The sequence below is a fragment of the Heterocephalus glaber genome, unplaced genomic scaffold, assembly GCF_053883595.1.
Source record: "Heterocephalus glaber isolate CG9 unplaced genomic scaffold, H.glaber_assembly_v1.0 deba00001587, whole genome shotgun sequence".
Taxonomy (NCBI): domain Eukaryota; kingdom Metazoa; phylum Chordata; class Mammalia; order Rodentia; family Bathyergidae; genus Heterocephalus; species Heterocephalus glaber.
The window spans coordinates 2164634-2185289 of NW_028258365.1; the positions used below are offsets into that span (position 1 = coordinate 2164634).

Genomic DNA, 20656 nt, shown 5'->3' on the forward strand with positions numbered 1-20656 from the left:
AGGGTGGGTGGCACTCATGCCCAGGGTAGGCCTTCCCAGGATCCACACCCAGAGCTATGCCAAACAAATTAGTAGACTAATTTATTAATCAAACACCCTTAATTCCAGCATCACACACACTAGATCCAGCTACCTCTGAAAAGCCCTACCTATGACCACATAAGTCTTTGAGGGGACATTTAAACACAAGCCATAATAGAGTGTAAGGAAGAAAACATAGGAACAACAATTCTGTGGTGTACAGATGCCTATGTGAGTCTCAGTGCTGAGGGAGATGGAATATCCCTTTCTGCTGCTGGCTTGTCCCAGTAGAAGTAGCAGTGTGATTTTATGATCTCTTGACATGAGACTAAGTATGAAGAAGGAATTAAGTTTCTCAGAGACAGTTTACTTTAGCTTCTATTTTTATGGCAAATGAAATCACAGATATTTTAAATGAAGCAAATGGGTGTAAGATGATTTTATATTTACTGAAGGTAAACATTCTGCTCTCACCTTAAGTAATATACTGCATTTCTAAAGTTGTATATAAATTATAGATTTGAAATTGAATCATATTTCAAAATATTATAGGATGGAAATTTTTAACATTCTTATGGTTATAAACCCCTTAGAAAATTTGGAGAGAGTTGTAGAGTTTTTCAGAAAAAAAATGAGTTTAGGCATATACATTTATAGCAGGATGATATGAATCATAGTACTGGGATCTGGATCTTCAGACAGCATGTTCCATTTGTCTTCTCCCAGTCATCCTCATTTGAACAGCCGAAACAAAGACTCCAGATTCTTGACAAAATATGCAAACTACCAGTATATATAAGCAAAAAAAAAAAAAAAAAAAAAAACTCTGTGTGTGGCCCATATGTGAACCCAGGAGCTAGGATGCTCTCCTTCCACTCTGCCCCTGAATGAGACCTACATGAGCTGAGGTATAAAAGAAGACAGAGACCTTAGGAGGAAAGGAATGTGGGGAAGAATGCTGTATTTGTCTGCTAGTGCTGCTATAGTAAAGTACGGAAGACTAGGAGTCTATGGAGATCTATTTCTCAGTTCTGGAAGCTAGAAGTCCAACAGTATTGTTTCTGAGGCATCTCTCATCAGCTCAAAGATGCCACCCTCTCTCTGGTTCCTCATGTGGTATTTTCTCTGAGTACCCCTCCCTGAGGCCTCTTTATGTATTAAACTTCCTCTTTTTATAAGAACATGAACCATATTGAATAAAAGCCTTCCCTAATTCCCTCCTTTTAAGTCAATCATTTCTTATAAAGGCCCTGTCTGCAAATATAGTTGTATTTTCAAGTACTAGGGGTTAGAGCTTCAAGGTATGAATTTAGAAGAAATGAGAACAATATTCCAGAGCAAGTCTAAGAGTAAAGGCATGCTATAGATTCACTTTTATTTAAAAAGGACCCAAGAGCAAACCTTGTAGCCAGTTTTTCCATTGGATTATTTTGAAAATCTCAGTCTTGACAGAAAAGCCTAAAACACATAAGTGTATGTAGAAAAAGAAATACAAATGTCAGTTTGCCTTATCTAGATCCTCAAGTGCTAAGGATCCCTGAACTTTCTCATGTTGTCCGAGTGACAAGGAGGACTCTGGTGCCTGTGGACTGGAGGAGGCCTAAAGTTGATGGAGCTGGGAAGCCCCAAGAGGCTGTCTGGCAGGACAGCCAGGTTAATGCCAGTGAAAAGTAAAGGCTGAGTGAAATAAATAATGGAATCATCTGAATCCTCCCAGCTGTCTACGGTACAGGGACATGTGGCCACAGTAGCCAGAGCAGTGACCTCAGTATGCTTAGTGTCTATGCACCAGACCCCCCGTGCGATACTTTACGTGCACTTGGGAGACACATATGAAGGACGCTGTTCAAAAATAACAGATGAGGCCGATGTCCCCCAATGTCACAATCCTTCATAAGTCATCTAAACCAATAAGCTACCACAACAGTGACAGAGCTCATCAGTACCTTAAACTGGCTAAGATGTAAACCAGGAAGACTTGCTTTAGATTCTTAGTCAGGACTTCTAAGAAAACTAAATTAAGTTTTCCGAGTACAAATGGGGGCATATAATAAGTTACTTTCAAGGTAGAAAAATTATGTTCTACTTTTTCCACCTGAGGTTTAAAGATTCTATTTTATACCTCTAATGTATCTTTTATACTTCACAGGTATAATACCTTGTCAGAAAGCTCATAGATCTCCCTGAATAGCATCTATTATTCCAGATTAAGAGTATTTTCCTTAGGAGATTTGGTTCTTTAAATCTGGTTGTTATGGTGAAACTTCTTAATTAAAAAATTGTGTGTGCATGTGTTTATGTGTGTGTGTATGTATATGTGTAAAATTCTTTACCAAAGTATTATTTGGTATTCTATTTTCTTCAAGGGAGTAGTGTCTATAAATTATGACACAATAGCTTACATGACTATGTTTAGTAAATGCCAGAAAAAGAATAGACTCATAAATGGGAATATTATAGACAATCACTGGGTAGAGACAGCTATATTCAAAATGTTGAGATCTCAAACGTAAGAGTGTAATATTGTTTCACTTCAAAAATACAAAGCTTTTATTTTTTCACAGAATTCATCAAAAAGTATAAATTAATTATTCTTCATGTTCCCATTTCCAACCACATTTTATTACCTAGTTATGTCACAAGTGGCATAAAATTGAGGTGAAACATATATCAGGCACATTTCAGGAAGTATTTGTAATAATCAGGGAGATTGGAGGAAGTGGTTATTTCCAGAAGTACACTACTCCTGAATTTTCTGCTATGTTTTGTTTACCCTTGTCTCCATCTTACCTTCCAAACTTAAATATTTAAATATACCCTTCTTTTCTTATTTTAAGACACTTTCCTACATCTAATCATCTTGTCAAATTATCATCTCAAGTCACTTTTCTTGGAATAAATCAGCTCTACCATCCCTTGGTAACTTGATTTCTGCTAAAATAGACCTAGTGTCATCACTAGAACAAGGAGTCCCACCTAGATATCTCAGTTAAACATGTGTTTTGGAGACTCCTCTCCACAGGAGTTCAATTTGTTTATTAGGGCAAAAATTGTGTTCAGAATCATATAACATTAGGTCCCACTTACGGTACTCCAATTCACTGTCTGTGTGACATCTGAGAAGATTTCTGCATCTCTGTTTTCCTTGCCTGTGAAATGGAGGGGATAGTACCTACCTTGTAGAGTGATCGTGAGAATCCTGTGAGACATCATAAGGATACAACCTGGCATTTATCTTGCACTTCCTTCTGCCCAGCATCCTCTTGCTAAGACTGAAGGAGAGAGACGTAGAAGGAACAAAATCAGTTTCTGCGTGATCTTCTCATTTATACGCTCTAGGATAGTTATTTCACTACTACCTAAAAGTTGACATTTGTCACAGAAATATTGGCCAATATCTGTGAAAAGTAACACATTTTTGGAGAACCTGGCTAAAGTTGGCAGCATATGGAAAAAGTTTTCTAGAGTTTGCTACAAAGTCTCTGCAGAATCATTTCTAACTTCCAGTTTATTTTTACAACTCTTTTTCCTGTGTCTTTAATCCAATTCTAATAAGTATTCACTAAGTGACTAATATTTGCCACAAATTGCACTTCGCTCTGGGAATAAAAAGATGAAGCAGTTACAAACTTCGTCTGCATTATTTAGGAAAGTTAGGGTTGATTTTGCTAAACTTATATTCTAGTATTTATATCCCACTCAATTTACTTTAATATTATATTACCAAGAGCACAGGAGAGAGAGGAATGGTGGGGCACAAGGATAAGCATATAATTTAACTGAGAAAATAAAGGAAGCATTTGAGTGTACAGATAGGTACAAAACAAGATGAGACATTATGTGTCAATAAAGTACCTAGAGTGTTGCGAAAATTAGGAGGCAGGAGAAAACAAATATAGTGGAAGGATTCGGAATATCTTCATGAAGGATGTGGCATTTGATACATGAAGGAGTTCAGGGAATACAACCGCTGGACTAAATTATACTACAAGAGCAAGTGAAGTCTACTTGGTGAAAATCTCATCCACTGTACTTTGGCTGCCTTACTTCTTGCATTGCCTCTGTTTACTGATCTGTCTCCTTCACTGATTCACAGCTTCTTTGAAGACTAGAGACTGTTTTATTTAGTTTCATGTAACAGATGTGAAAGATCCAGAAAATTCTGAAAACTTGGAGCTCAGGTTATGTATATTTATTTTTCAATCAAATTAGATCCAGTTTGAACCTCTCCCCACCAGCTGTTTTGGACTTTCTGCTAGGGTGGGGTTTACTGAGTCCTGGCCACCTTCTGACTCAGTTTTCTCAGAATTTCTGCATTCTCTATAAGGTCGGCAGGACCTTTGGACCCCACATAGCATATTCATTCAGGCACTTTCCTCTGCCAACTCTCTCTAACATGTTACACCATGCTGAGTGTCTGATGTCTCTGAGACACGCCATGTTTGAGGTTCTTGTTTGTGTGTGTGTGTGTGTGTGTGTGTGTGTGTGTGTGTGTGTGTGCCGGGGATCGAACTCAGGTCCTTGAGCTTGCGCAGCAGGTGGCGAAACCACTGAGCTAAATCCCCAGCCCAATGTTTGAGGTTCTTCAAAATGTATCTGAGTATATCTACCAACTCCTCACTGCCAGTCAACCTCTAAAGGAAACAATGACAATCACAGTCAGTCTTTTGACCTTTTTATCTTTCCTTTGTTTCTTGCCTTCTCCCCTCTCAGATTTCTGCTTCCCTACCCAATTCCCCAAGTTTCCTCCTATATCATTCCTTCTACTTTTTCTGGTAGCAATTGTGCTGCCCTTTCATGGGATCATAATGTCAGAGCAGATATAGAGAAAGAATTTGAGTTGCTATGAGCATAAAGGTTGTCTGGATTATTTAAAAACCATTATCCTGAAGTAGGTGAGTATGCACATGTGTGTAATCACTAACTTTTTGAAGACTTTTCAAATTCCACAGTAACTTTTATATACTCTGACATGTTTGTTTTACAGCACATGCCACAAAAATATAAACTTACAGATATTTTTCTTTGTAAATAGAATATAAGTGTTTCACACGGAATGCACTACAATATTCTCTAAGGTAAAAGCTGAGAAACCATTGCAGATAGCTCAGAAATGTTCTTCTTTTGAAACATGGCACTTATGAGTAAACAGAATCATTGAACCCCAAGGAAAAAGTTGAGAAAATTTATCAATGTGAACAGACAACCAAGGATAACAATTTTATTTGGCCCAAAATAAACTAACATTTATAGGATTCAATTTTGGATTCATGAATGTAATAACGAAAGCAAATGAATGATTCATTTTATGCTTTCTATTAAACATAAAATCCTAGAGATGGTTTTTTCTTGTTTTGTACCCAAAACCTCCAGATGAGAGTGGACACCAATTCTTAAAAACACTGATATATTGAATGTGCTGGATGAATAGTAGCAGAAGGCAGTGGGATTTTTGTGGATTTTTCTAAATGGAAATTTAACTCAGATTATGTGGTCAAGTCCATTGCTTTTTGGGGACAAAGTACTTTGGTGAGATTTTGTAATGGTAAAGCCAAAAAAGTGATATTCTACAGGTGAAAGTCCAATACATCAGGAGATGGCAGAACTCTACATAATTATGAAAACAGTTTTCTCATTGTAGTTCCTATTATATCTCTGCGAATGATTACGTTTCCTGGAACCTGCCTTTTAACTAAGGGCTAGGGATAATTCATGAGAGAGAAACTAGATTTGTCTCTTGTTAGACCTCAAAAGATTAGGTGGAGAGTGGATTCCAGGCAAGGAGGCTATCATCAGAGGTACTTCCCTCTCAAGGATGGAAAGTACTCTCTGCAACAGGTTAGCAGAACACATACCATTCTGTCCCATCCCTGCAATTTATTTCAGAACATGTGAGCAGAATACTATGACTGGGACGCCTAAACAGCAAATATTTATTGCTTATAGTTCTGAAGGCTGGGAAGTCCAAGATCAAGGCACTGGAAGACAGCATGTCTGTGAAGCTTGTTTCAGATTCATGAACATCCACCTTCTTATTATAATCCCCAGTGTTCAAGACAGATTTCTCAACCTTTCCCATCCCTTCTTATGCAGACACTAATCTCATTTGTGAGGGCCCCAATGTCATGACTTAAGCTACCAGAAAAAGACCCCACAGCCTAATACTATCACATTGGGAGTTGAGGATTTCAACATTTGAATTTGGGAGGGAAAATACATGCAGGCTATCATACTCCCCATCCCAACTATTCCTTTGGGAGGACTTTTACTTTAGAAGTCTTGAGGACTCTGTTGTTTCCCTGTTCTTTCTCCACTGTCATTTCTTTTTGTATTCATCGTCTATCTGTGTAAAGAGCAGTAACAGGAGCTTAGCTGAGCCTTGGTAATTCTGTTCTGTTCTGAGTGAACAAGAGGGCAGCAACAGTCTGGAGGGGCCAGCAATGGAGTTGGAACCCAAAGATGATTGTTTGTGAGACTCTCCAAACTGTATAGAAGCATTCTTTGGACTGAAAAAATACCATACTTCCTAAAATCAAATGTGATGCTAGATACAACCATTCTAAATTGTTTGCTACGGGATGTGTGACCCTCAAAGTCTGGAGAAGTCAGGAGCATTTGTGTGATAGTTAAAAGGGCCAGAACTGCACTAAGCAAACATGAACTACTAGGAATCTGTGATATTTGTCCTATCTGCTCTCTGTCTTTCTTCTCTGCCAGAGAAGCCTCTGGCATTGCTGTCACTGGGGTCCTGGTCACCCTCTACCAGACAGCTGTGAGGGGAAGGAAGAAAAAAGGTTGGGAAACTCTTGTCACCTATGACCACAGTTCTGCTCTCTTCTGAATATTTCAGCATCAATACTTCCCACCGACTTTACTGTCAGAGCTTCTATTTAAAGGATCCACTCTTTTTCGCACTAATTGAATGTTCTTGATCCTCCTTAATCTAAATTGCAAACGATTGCACCAGATTGATGAAGGTAATTAACATCTCTTCTGTAAAGAGAGTCTCTCATAGCAGGCCAGCTCACAGCTTACTGACCCATACATAGGTGGACTATCCTTAGATAAGTGTCCATGCTTGTCTAGAGACTGTAAATGTCAGCATGGCATCAATGCTGAGAGCAAGGATTTGTGAGCAGGGGGCATCAGCTTCAGAGGGATATTGAGCATCAGGTTGTAATGGGTTCTCACTGAAACCAATGCACCTTCAAGTACATAAGAAAATAGCCTTTGGTGAAAGTATACACACTTGCAGTAAAAACTGTTTCCAGTCAAGGTCATGGAATTGGAGATTTGAGTTCTTAACACTGCAGACCTCACTTAGAGATGGGGTTAAGCCAGGATAGCACAGAAAAGTCAAATCCCTCACTGTCCAGGTCAAACTCTTAATATGTTATTCATTCTTGGGCTTTCTCTTTCTGAAATAGGGAAAATACTGCCCAGTATTTTTTCTGCTTTTTTACAATAAAACATGCAGTTGTGGTTTTTATTAGTTCTGAAATAGAAAGCATACTACGTGAAATTGTAAACCACAGCTTGATTGTCTCTTGGTAATCTTTATTCCAGAGAGGCTGCTGTTTTTTTATACAAGTATTGATGAAAGTCTAAATTTTTATTATGCACAAACCAATTTAAATTGTTCTTAAAATGAATAAAGAAAAAAGTCATCTCTGCTTGAACAATTATACAGTTTTCGACAATCCCTGAATGCTTCTTTCTTTTAAATTCCCTTGGAACATAGCTATTTTCATATGACCTGTAGGCAGAATTTTTTTCTGGGAATTTGAAGATAAAAGTAAAGTTGAAATTTGACTGGCTTCTATCTGCGTCAGACAATACTCCCAGTCAGAAGTGGTTTACTGGTAAAGCGGTTCAAAATCAACATGGCAGGGACCTAACTGTTCAAGCACCTTGGCTGTGGTACCCTTCTTCTCCTGACAGCTGAGCTATCAGACACTCTTTTGTAGGCAGTTGTCAGTTCCAAAGGCCCTTGATGGGAAGCATTTGAGGACAGCCACATAATACTGGAAAAACCAGCTTCAAGATACACTTATTGTTCATCTATCCCGGAATCTGTATCTGGCCCTCCTGATTTGGATTTTTGTTTCTGAACTCCAGAATTTAAAAAAAGAATACTTTCTGAAAATTGGCTCTGTGTCATGGACATGCCATTGAACTTTCACAGAATTTATCTTCCATGTTTGACATCAAAGTTTGATACCAAGATATTCAGGGTATGTGCTACTTTCTGCTCACCAGGCCTCATAATTACACGGTTATCAAAATAGTGGTGTAGCATGATATTCTGCAGGCTAGAGAGATGGCAAAAGTCCCTGTAAGCTAAAATCAAGGGTCAGCAAACTATAGCCTAGAGGCCAAATCTGGCCTGCAACCATTTTCTGTAAGTCTTGAAAGCTAAGAGTGATTTTTAGTTTGTTAGGCTGTTTTAAAAAGAAAAAAAGAAGAACATGTAACAGAGATCATATGTGGCTTGCAAATCCCATATCTCTCTGGCCCTTTAGAGGGGAAGTTGCCAATCCCTGTACTAAATTATCAGACAGGGACAAGCTGATATAGTCATTGGTCCACTGCTGCTCTTGCCAGTTGAAAGGAAGTTGTGCCTATGGTCTCTTTGCATTTAGGGTTTTTTTAAAAAAGTTTTCTTGACAACTTGATAACTGTGTATCAAGCATCAGAATCTGTGCTTATTGGCTTTAGAAAATGAACCCCATGCACCAACAGTAGGAATCATTTTCTCATTGAGTTTGTGATAGCATATTGATATTATTCCATAGACCTACCTATCTTCTCACTGGTCAAAGAGAAGAGCTAAGTGAGGATGTAAGAGTTTAGTGCAGAGGTAGGAAAATCGGGGGGGTAGTAGGAAGTACTGCCCCTGCCCTTTTCAGCTGTTTAATAGAAACTCCCTAGTGCCTGAAGGTATGTAGCATAGCCTTGGGTTCACTACGTTGGTGTCACTTAAGCACAGAGGCCTCCTCTTGCCTTTCTAGAACCTTCATTTTTAGGTTCAGTGAGCCGACATGAAGTTATTGATGAGTGTGTTTCCAGTGTGGAGATACTGATGAGAAATTGAGAGAGTAACCAGAGAACCATTCACAATGTGTCACACTGACCCACGGCAAACCCAGACCAGTACCCCCTGACCCCAATAAACCTCCTTTGTGTAGTGGATCACAGTGGCATTCTAGATCTCCTGAGACTAGCATTAGCTGGAATTCACATCTAATGCCTCTAATATCTGAATGCTTCATTTTCCTAAAGAAGATGATGTAGAGTACACACTTGTGACATACTATTTCCTCAAGAGTTCCTGGCTTTCCCTTTCTCTGTGGGCTGTGGGTGTGTGGACTGGTAGAGGGATCATTACACATAATTATAGTTATTCAGGTTACCTAAAGTTGTGTTTTTATTTCAGTTCATACAGATCCAGGGGATAACTGGCTACACATCTCTTTCAGTTCTGGAAATTTCCCTGATCAGTTAGCCATGGCCAAAGATCCCTGGTGTTCAAAGCCTGCAGTTGTCACTCAAGCCTGTTGCCTGTGATGACTGCAGTCACTCGGCCTCTGTCTCTCGTCCCCGTCTATTGTGCTCTCCCCCTGCATTCTGCCACCTGGGACTCCTATCTCCCCCAAGAAATTAGTCCTTTTTCTGGCAGCAGTTCCTACCAACAAGTCTGGGCTGCACTAGATATCTCCTAATGAGAGTGGTTCCTCAATGAAGGAAGTGGCCTCTGGGTCCTCTAATGAGGTATAATTAGGTGTAGATGAGTGATTTTTCACATAATAAATTATTATTATTTCCTTATATTTACATCCATTTCTCTACATTATCCTAAGAAATTGTTGGTATCATAACTTAAGCGTTGACTACTGTTGCACCCATATTTCTGTCAAACACTTCAAGCTGCTCAAATGAGCATATTGAACCCAGAATCTCTGGCAAGTGTACTCATTGCAAAATATTCAACCCAATCTAAAATTATTCTTCTTCCTTCATGGTTTGGAGCTGTCTGAATCCTTTCCCACACATACTCCAGGTTTTTGACATTGCAAATTAACAAAATCTTATAATTTTTGTTGGGTAAGTTTTTTCCTCTAGCTTCATCTGTGTTTGCTATAATGCCAGCATGCTGGGATTGGATTCCAGTTACAGATCTGACAACAACTCTGACGGATTGGATTTGTGGAGGATTGGTATCTCCTGGAGTGTTAGTGAATTTTAGGTGTCAACTTGATTAAGAACTAGAGAACTGAAAAAGCCTTAATTTAGGGTGTGTCTGTAAAGGTGTTTCTAGAAGAGACTGGTGTCAGTGAATTGGATGGGGGCTGTCTGGCCTCTATATAGGCAGGCATGATTCAACTCTCTCTCCTCTCTCTCTCTCTCTCTCTCTCTCTCTCTCTCTCTCTCTCTCTCTCTCTATATATATATATATATATATATATATATATATATATATCTTTATCTACTTCTGTCTATCATCTTAGTCTTCCCTATCCTCTCTGTCTTCTACCCTGACAAGCAAAAGAGAAACAGTCTTGTGAGACCAAAAACAGGTTTGCTTCTGCTTTTGAAGAATACAGAGTGAAATTTGAGCTTTTAAGATTTTCAGACATGGGACTCTACCAAATATCCCTAATTTCAGTTTTCTTTGTCCCACTCTTTCCTATAAATGCCTAAGAGCTCATATTAGAGATGTGTTAAGTCTATAAATCCACATCACCTTGCAGTTCAGCACTGAAGGAGCTGCTCTGGTTCTGCTTTTTGGCTCATTTAGTTCAGCAGTTACAGTCCTGGGATAGCCACAAAAGTTTCCTGATTATCTGACCATGCCTTAATCAGAAGGTTTTAGAAGGCATTTTATCATTTCTTCCCCTTTCAATGGGAAAATCCACCCTTCCCCAAAACACACACACACACACACACACACACAAATCCTTCAATTTCTTACTTTTTGCATAATGACCAGCATTACCTAAACCAGCAACACCTTATCTCTGATAGGCTTCTTATTCTTAAAAAACAAAACAAAACAAAAAAACCCTCCATCAACCATTTAGTACACCACGAGGATGCATCGCTCTCTACTCTGTGATGCTAACAGACTTTTAGCTGCCTTCAGTTCACATTCATGAACTAGCCAATCTTTTCTCATTTCTTTGAGAGCCTTTTGCTTGCAACTACTGGAGCCAGTAACTACACTATTAGAATTTAATTGTAGGGAACAAAACAAATTCTATATTGTGCTGACAGGAAAGAATTGTTTTGTGGTATATTAAGTGGCTTTTTCATAACCTGAAGAGACTTTAAACTGATCGTCCAGAAAAATCTCTCAAGTCGTGGTGTAGGAAAAGACCATCCAGGGTGCTGTTGCCATGGTCACCATCAGGAAGCCACCTGATGAATCCAGAAGCCCTGACCACAGCTGCTTGCTCAGGCTCAAAGCACTTTCATTTTGATCTGCACCAGCAAAAATAGGTACCTTATACAGTGTTGCCCGCCACTCTTTTTTTTTTCCTTAATTTTTAAAAATTGGGGCAAAATATGAATGACATAAAATTACCATCTTAACTATTTTTTGGTTTTTGTTTCTGTATTTTTCTTTTCTTTTTCTTTTTGATGTTGGGGATTAAACCCAGGGATGACTGACCTAAATCTCCAGCACTTTTTATCTACATTTTTTTTTTTTTTTTGTACTAGGATCAAACTCCAGACCTTGAGCTTTCGAGGCAGGCAGTGGAAATATCTACATTTTTTATTTTGAGACAGGTCCCTTACATAGTCCAGGCTTTCCCTAAACTTTCAGTCCTCCTTCCTTGTCCTCCCAGGTAGTTGGAATTACAGTCGTATGTCACTGCGCCCGGCACCTTAACCATTTTTAAGCACTCAGCTTAGTGGTGTTAAGTACACTAACATTGTTGTATGACTGTCTCTATCATCCATCCTCATAACACTTCTCATCCTATTAAACTGAAACTCTATACCCACTCGACACTAATTGCCCATTTCCCCAACTCTGCCACCATTCTTTCTGTTTCTTATGATGATTTTGACTACTCTTGATACTCGTATATATGGAATCATACAATATTTGTCTTTCAGTGCTTGGCAGTAGCACAATGACCTCAAGATCCATCCATATTGTATCACTTTGCTATGCATTGATTCAATAGACAACTGGTTTGTTTCCATGTTTTAGCTATTGTGAATAATACTGCTATGAACACAGGTGTACAAATATGTCTTTGGTGTGAGGAATCATGGTTATCTTACCATTGTTTCTTTAGAGGCCAATTTGCACCTGAGTGGGAAGCCTGAAGTAGAACATTAACTTTTCACCTTGTGTATATAAGAACTACATATATACCAGTATATAATCTAAATGCTTCCCATGTCATAAAGAATATAATTTCTTCCCCTATCTTAATATAACATAGAAAGTTCCTGTCAAGTGCAAGTATATATCTAGATCTACATAAATATATCTAGATCTCTCTCTATATATTTTTTTCTGATTCCCTTGAACACTAACATTAGTTCATCTTTACATACCCGTTCATTAATTTTACCCAGAAGGACTGTTTCTAGCAACACCAAGGACAAGGGTAGCACTGGACCCTGTCCAGCAAAAACATTACATCTTCAAACAACAGCCAGCTGTCCTTAGAACTGAAAAGGATGAAAAACAAAACTACTATGACTTGATGAAAACATTCCTGTGACGTTTCCAGGCCTCTTCATTAAAGCCAAACATAAAAATCTCAGCCTTTCAGCCTTATAGCATAGTCCTCTCTTGGACTTGCCCAGTGCTCTCTTGCAATGTTTTAATAAATGTTTAACTTTTATATCCTCTGACAATTGGTAAGTTCTTTTGCCACCTGCAGCACTGGCCTCACACACACACCTTGCCTTGCACAGCAGTTTCGATTTGCATTTCCCAAATGTTCTTAAGTGCTTATTGGCTGTTTTAACTATTTTTTTGTTGCTGGGACAAAATACCCAATACCCACAAGTTAAAGAAGGAAAGGTTTATTTCAGCTAACTGTTTGTAGAGGTTATGGTCCATAGTAATCTGGCTCCAAGGCAGGGTAGCATGGCACAGGGACATGGCAGAGGAGAAAGTCCATCACAGGGTAGGCAGAAAGCAGCAGCAAACAGCAAGCAGCAGCAACAGCAAGCCTCCCTTTCCCTTTTATCCCATCCAGGCTACAAGCCTTTTGGGTGGTGCCACCCACACTTAGGGTGGGGCTTACCATTACTAATAACCAGAAGTATGATAAACCAATTAGTGCACTAATCCAGTACCACACACCCTTAATCCTAGTATCACAGTCTTAATCCACATTCACACACCCTAGATCCAGCTACCTCTGAAAAGCCTCATTTGTGATTGCATGAAGCTTTGAGGGGACATCTACATACATATCATAACACTGGCCATTTCTATAACAGCTGTTTGTACAGCTTTTCTGAAGAAATGTCTATTCAAGTCCTTCGCCCATGTTTGATTTTCTTATTCTGCTGAATTTCCTTCCAGTCTTATTTCAGTTCTGGATTCAAGTCTTATAGTATGGCATCTAGTTGACAGAACATAAGTCACATCCAGAAATGTGGGAATTGTAGATTTTAGCTTGCCAACCTCTGCAGTATAGGAAGCTACACTGGCAAGAAGTAGGACTCAGTTTTGAGCAAACCAATCTGCATTACTCATCACAGTCCTGCTTCTGGGGCAGAGGCCTCCTGTGCTTGGAACCCTGGGACTTACAGGAGTTCCTGATGCCAGCCTACTTGTCTTGCCATTTGTCCATATACTGACTGCTGTCAGATTGTTCATTAGATAAATATCACTCCAATGCATTATTTTGCATTACAACTCCTCCTCAATGTGAGCTACTTTCCTGAGTATTACTATCTGGTCTCCTTCACATATGTTTGGCACATAGTTTATTGCTTATAAGACTGAAGTTTTTCCTACCATGGTGCTGTCTTCTTATAGCACTTACTCCACAGAAGGACCTAGAAGCCAGCCAATGCCATTCAGTCAAATATGTTGCATAAAATTCTGTGAAATTAAAAATTATATGGAAATCAAGCTAAATAGATTACTATTCCAAATTCTCAAAGAGGTTCACTTTACATCTTATGAAATTGCTAACAATGATATCAATATCAAATATTTATCAAGTCATATATAGGAACTAAATGGTATATTGAACTTTCCTTTTAAATCAGATTATGTACAAAACAGTATTCTTTTCCTGATTCAAATATTTTCTCTTTTTTCCAAATGAGTATTGTGCTGATTGCTCATTCTCAGTTAACCAGACTTATCCTAATAAGTAATCTCTTATCTTCCAAAATCCATGACTCTGTAGGATTTGTTTTTGAACTTAAGATTTTTCTGAATAATCTAGTACAAAATGAATTAAGTTGCTTTTTTCTGCACATAATTAAATTTCAAAATAAATCTTTTTGTCTTTTTTCTGTTAGAGATTACATTTCCCCTGATTACCCCATGACCTTTTTTGCTGGCTATAAGAGGGTTTAAAAGGAGCTTATGGAAAATGGGCATTTTGTTGATTTTTTTCCAATATCTGGTGCTTCACAGAATTTTATTCATGATCTTGTGCACAGTTTATATAAAGTTGAATATAGTATAGACAGGAAGCCCTGTTTTATTTTTATTTGAGGTTTTTGTTTGAAGTGTTACTTTTGCGACCAATAATTTGTTGTAATAATATTAATTTGTTGTAAAGGAATTATATATATTTTTTGAGATTTGGACTCTAGAATATATTTCCAAATTTTTAGCTTTGATAAGTTAGGAAATTGGTTTTGTGTAAATGTGTGTGACATGTTTATTTCTAAAAATAAATTTTGAATTGCTCCCAGCTTAGCCTTCTGAAATTACATAATTTCTGCTAGCTATTAACATCACTCGGAATTTCTCCTTCCATACTGTTTATAAAATCAACACATTGTATTCCCCACTAATACCATCATCCCTAAGTCACTCTTTCTTGCTTGCTAAAGAGTGTCCTAATGAGGAGAGTCATGAATTGACTGACATTCTGGCTAGGAGTAACAGGACATTTGAGCCTCTTGCATAGCCCTACTCCCAAGACCACTCCCTCTTGCACATTCAGACTTTCAAAAATACACATTTCTACTTGTTCAGTATTCTCTTTTTAATTGTTGCCACACTGTTTGCCATGGTACATGCAGGTCTCATCGTGGGCTGTATATTGACAAGTGTTTAACTCTGCGATTCCCATAGTTAATAAAATGAACCACAGTGGGTAAAATCAGTGAGTTCAGTTCTCCACAACTTGTCTCCATGATTGATGGATTATTGCAAATAGGCTAATTATGCGGCCATTTGTACTGATTGTGTAGACCAGCCGTGGTGAATCCTAGAGGCTTTCCATACCAAAATTTGCTTCTTTGTTGCCTGTACAGATACAGGATAGTTAAACTACCCTGAGAATTTACAGTTTTTAGGTCTAATTCTATATGGCTCCATAAAGAGAATATAGATCTCTAAGCACTTGGATAAGCTTTTAAAATGTGACTTAGAGACTAACATGGAAGCAGTAAAATCTTTTCTTGCCAATTTCTAAGTATTATCCTACTTGTTCCTTCTAATATAAAAGTAGTGCAGAAAGTATTCATGCACTTAATTTTATATGTAAGTTGCATTGCCCTATATCATGTTTACAAAGTTGATTCCATATTATAGACTTTCCGTTTTTTTCACTGAAACACTAAACTAAGGCTTTATTTATTTTATATTTAAAGTCAAATTTTGGAAGATTTCTTACTTTTGAAAACTATGTCCTATCCATAGAAGGAGAAAAGCATTCTTTTTTTTTTTTTTTAAATTCATCTATTGGTACATTTTAGGTATACAATACTTTTACATTTATCATTGGGTGCTTGTACGTGTACATGATGTACCTTGGTTCTTATTTTCTCCCCATTACCTGTGCGCCCTTCATCCCCTCCACCCTTCCCTATTTACATAGAGTTGGTTTCCATTTTTTTTTTCTTTTCTCGTAATGTTTCCTTTCCCTTCTTTCCTTTCTACTTCCCTTCCCACCACCCCTACCCTTTTGGACCTTTTCTTCCTATTTCAAATTATCAATTATTCATTTTAATCATTTTAATCCTTATTTACACTTTCAGTTTCTTACACTAGAGAAACTATTCAGTATTTACACATGTATGTCCTATTTATTTCACTTATGAGGATGGCCTCGATATGCATCCATTTAGCTATAAATGACTCTAGTTTCTCGTTCTTTATGGCTGAGTAGTACTCCATTTTATAAAAAAGAAAAACACATCTTCTTTATCCAGTTTCCAGTTGATGGGCACTTGGGCTGTTTCCAAGCTTTAGCTATTATAAACTGTGCCACTATAAACATGGGTGGGTGCACATATATCACTGTGGTATGATTCTTTTAATTCTTTTGGGAAGATACCCAGCAGGGGAACAGGTAGGTCAAATGGGACCTCTAAGCCTAGTTCTTTGAGGTATCTCCATACTGATTTCCACAGTAGTTGCATCAGTCTGCACTCCCATCAACCATGGAGAAGGGTTTCTTTCTTGCTACATCCCCGGCAGCATTTGTTATTGGTTGATTTCTTGATAGCAGCCATTCTTTCTGGAGTGAGGTGGAATCTTAGTGTTTTTTTCATCTGCATCTCTCGAATGACCAGTGATGTTGAACATTTTTTCATATATTTATTTGCTGCTTTTACTTCTTTGTCTGAGAAATGTCTATTCATTTCAGGTGCCCATTTTTGAATTGGGTCTTTGAATTTGGGGCGTCTGATTGTTTAAGTTCCTTATATATCCTACAGAGTAGTCCTTTATTTAAGGTACAGCTGCTAAATTTTTTTCCCACATTGTAGGATGTCTCTTAGCTCTGTTGGTGATTTCTCTTGCAGTGCAGAAGCTTTTTAATAAGATGAGATCCCAGTTGTTGATTCTTTGTGCTAGTTCCCATGCTACTGAGGTTTTGTTCATAAAGTCTTTTCCTACGCCAGTGTCTTCAAGAGTTCTACCTAACTTATCTTCCAGCAAGTTTAGTGTTTCTGTCTTAATATTTAATGTTTAATCCACTTCAATCTTAGTTTAGCTCATGGTGATAGGTATGGGTCTAGTTTTAATCTTTGACAGGTTGAAATCCAGTTTTGCCAACACCATTTATTAAATGGGCTATCTTTCCTCCAATAAGGGTGGTTGGCTCCTTTGTCAAAGATGAGAAGGCTGAGTATGTCTGGAGTTATTTCTGCATCTTCTAATCTATTCCACTGATCCTCAGGTCTGTTTCTTTGCCAGTACCATGCTGATTTTATCACAGTAGCTTTGTAGTATAGTTTCAAATTGGGGATTGTGATACCCCCAGCCATGTCTCTGTTACCCAGAATTGCTTTTGCTATTCTAGGTCTCTTCAGGTTCCAAATAAATTTTTGAATTGTTTTCTCTAGTTCTGTTAAGTATATTGTTGGAATTTCAGTTGGCATTGCATTAAATCTATATAATAGTTTTGGAAGTATGGCCATTTTCACTATATTGGTTCTTCCTACCCAGGAACAAGGGGTGTCTTTGCACTTTCCTATATCCTCCTTGAAGTCCTTTTTCAGAGTGCTATAGTTTTCAGTGTAGAGGTCTTTTGCTTCCTTTGTTACATTGATTCCTAAATATTTCATTTTTTTGGATGCTACTATAAAAGGGATCGTTCCCTAATTTCTCTCTCACTGAGTCTGTTATTTGTTTATAAGAAGGCCATTTTTTTGAGTGTTGACCTTATAGCCAGCTACTCTACTGAATCTGTCAATTAAGTGTTGAAGTCTTTTGGCTGAATTTTTTGGGTCTTCTATGTAAAGTATTGTATCATCAGCAAATAGTCACAGTTTAATGTCTTCCTTTGCAATCTTTATTGCTCTTGTTTCTTTCTCTTTTCTAATTGTTGTGGCTAATGTTTCCAGAACTGTATTGAACAGAAGTGGTGATAGTGGGCATCCTTGTCTTATTTCTGATTTTAGCAGGAAAGTTTTCAGTTTTTGATCATTTAGTGTGATGTTGGCTGGTAGTTTTTCATAGGTAGCCTTAATCAGGTTGAGATAAAGACCTTCTATTCCAATTTTCTGTAGGGTTTTTAACATGAATGTGTGTTGGATTTTGTCAAAGGCTTTTTATGCATTTCTTGAGATGATCATATGTTTTTTGTCCTTGACTCTGTTAATATAGTGTATTATATTTATTAATTTATGGATGTTGAACCATCCTTGCAACCCTGGGATAAATCCGACCTGCTCAGGGTATATGATCTTCTTGATGACCCTCTGTATTCTGTTTGCCTGTATCTTGTTGAGGATGTTCCTATGTTCATTAGGGAGATTGGCCTGTAGCTCTCTTTCTGGGTTGGTTCTTTCCCTGGTTTTTGGATCAAAATAACACTTGCTTCCAGGAATGAATTTGGAAGCTTTGCTTCCCTTTCAATTTCCTTGATGAGTTTAAAGAGTAATGGCATTAGTTCTTCTTTAAATGTCTTGTAGAATTCAGCAGTGAAGTCATAAGGACCTGCACTTTTATTTGTTGGTAAATTCATTATTACATTTTCAATTTCACTCATTGTAATTAAGGTGTTTAGAATTTCTATATCTTCTTCATTTAACTTTGGCAATTCATAAGTATCTAGGAATCTGTCCATTTCTTTGTGTTTTCCTTTTTATTACAGTACAGGCTCTCAAAGTAGATATTGATGATCCTCTGGATTTCTGCTGGGTCTGCTGTGACTTCACCTTTTTCATTCTTAATTGTATGGATTTAAGCCCTTTCTTTCCTTTTTCCTAAAGGTTTATTGATTTTATTTATTCTTTTGAAATACCAACTCTTTGATTCATTGAGTTTTTGTATCATTCTCTTAGTCTCCATTGCATTGATTTCTGCTCTGATCTTTATAATTTCCTTTCTTGTAGGAGCTTTGGGTGTGCTATGCTCTTCTTTTTCTAGGAGCTTGGATTTCTGCATTAGGTTATTTATTTGAGTTCTCTCTGTTGTCCCGATATGGGCATTCACTGCTATGAATTTCCCACATAGAACTGCTTTCATTGTGTCCCACAGATTCCTGTATGTTGTACTGGCATTTTCATTTACTTGTAGAAACTGTCTAATTTCTTCTTTAATTTCCTCTGTCACCCATTGTTTGTACAGGAGGGTGTTAATCAGTTTCCATGTGTTTGTGGGGGTTTTGCAGTTTCTTATGTTATTGATCTCCAATTTAATTGCACTACGGTCTGATAATATACAAGGGGTAACTTAAATTCTTTTACATTTACTTAGCCAAGTCTTATGAGCTAGCATGTGGTCTATTTCGGAGAATGACCGGTGTACACCTGAAAAGAATGTGTATTCCGATTTTGTGGGGGTGGAACACTCTGTAAACTCTTTTAAGTCCATTTGTTCAATAGCTTGGTTCAGTTCTAGAATTTCCTTGTTAACATTTTGTCTAGATGATCTGTCTATTTGTGATAGTGGGGTATTGACGTCCCCCACTACAATTGTGTTAGTGTTTATTTGGTTTTTCATGTCTATTAATATTTGTTTTGTATGGTTGGAGGCATTCGTATTTGGTGCATATATATTTATGATTGTCATCTCTTCCTCTTGGATTGTTCCCTTCACAAGGATGTAGTGACCATCTTTGTCTCTTTTAATTAGTTTTGGTTTGAAATCTACTTTTTCTGCAAATAAGATTGCTACCCCTGCTTTTTTCTGGGTTCCTGTCATGTGGAGAACTGTTTTCCATCCTTTTACTGTCAGTCTATGGATTTCTTTTTGAGTTAGGTGTGTTTCTTGTATACAGCATATTGTTGGATTTTTCTTCTTAATCCATTCTGCCAGTCTATTTCTTTTGATTGGTGAATTGAGGTCATTAACATTGATGGTTATAATTGATAAATGTTAACTCATCCTGCCATGCTGTTTTACTTTTGTTAGCTCTTTTATTTCTTATTTTTCCTCTTTTCCCTTTAGTTTCATACCTTGCCTGGTGGCTTCCCTCTGTTGGGCCTCATGGAGTTGTGACCTTCATTGTCTTTTTCTAGGGTATTGTTTAGAATTGCTTCGAGTGCTGGTTTGATATTTACGAAATTTCTCAGGTGTTGTTTGTTGTGGAAGTATCTAATTTCCCCATTGATTTTGAAAGATAATTTTTCAGGATACAACCGTCTAGGTTGGAAGTTATTTTCTTTTAGGGCTTGAAATACTTCACTCCAGGCTCTCCTTGACTTAAGGGTTTGTGTTGAGATGTCTGCAGTGATTCTGATGGGCTTTCCTTTGTAGGTGATTTGTTTCTTTTCTCTAACTGCTTGTAGGATTTTGTTCTTCTGTTGGGTTTCTGGGATCTTGACTATTATATGCGTAGGTGTAGTTTTTTATCATGGCTAGTTGGAGTTCTATATGCCTCATTTATCTGTATGTCCAATTCTCTACTTCTGCCTGGGAAGTTTTCAACTATTGCTTCTGTGAATAGTTTTTTTAATGCCAATTGTACTTTCTCCTGTTTTTTTTGTGGACTCCTATCAGTCTGTTATTCTTCTT

The 20656-nt window shown here is 37.7% G+C and overlaps 1 protein-coding gene across 3 annotated transcripts in view; it reads right to left on the bottom strand.

The window, feature by feature from the left end:
• Inpp4b (inositol polyphosphate-4-phosphatase type II B) overlaps positions 1-20656 on the bottom strand; it is a 1082298-nt gene that overhangs the window by 798783 nt on the left and 262859 nt on the right. For all 3 annotated transcript variants that reach the window (XM_087193371.1, XM_087193370.1, XM_087193373.1), the window contains exon 4: positions 3198-3293. The gene's annotated coding sequence lies outside the window, so the exon portion shown is untranslated. The remainder of the gene's footprint in view (positions 1-3197; positions 3294-20656) is intronic.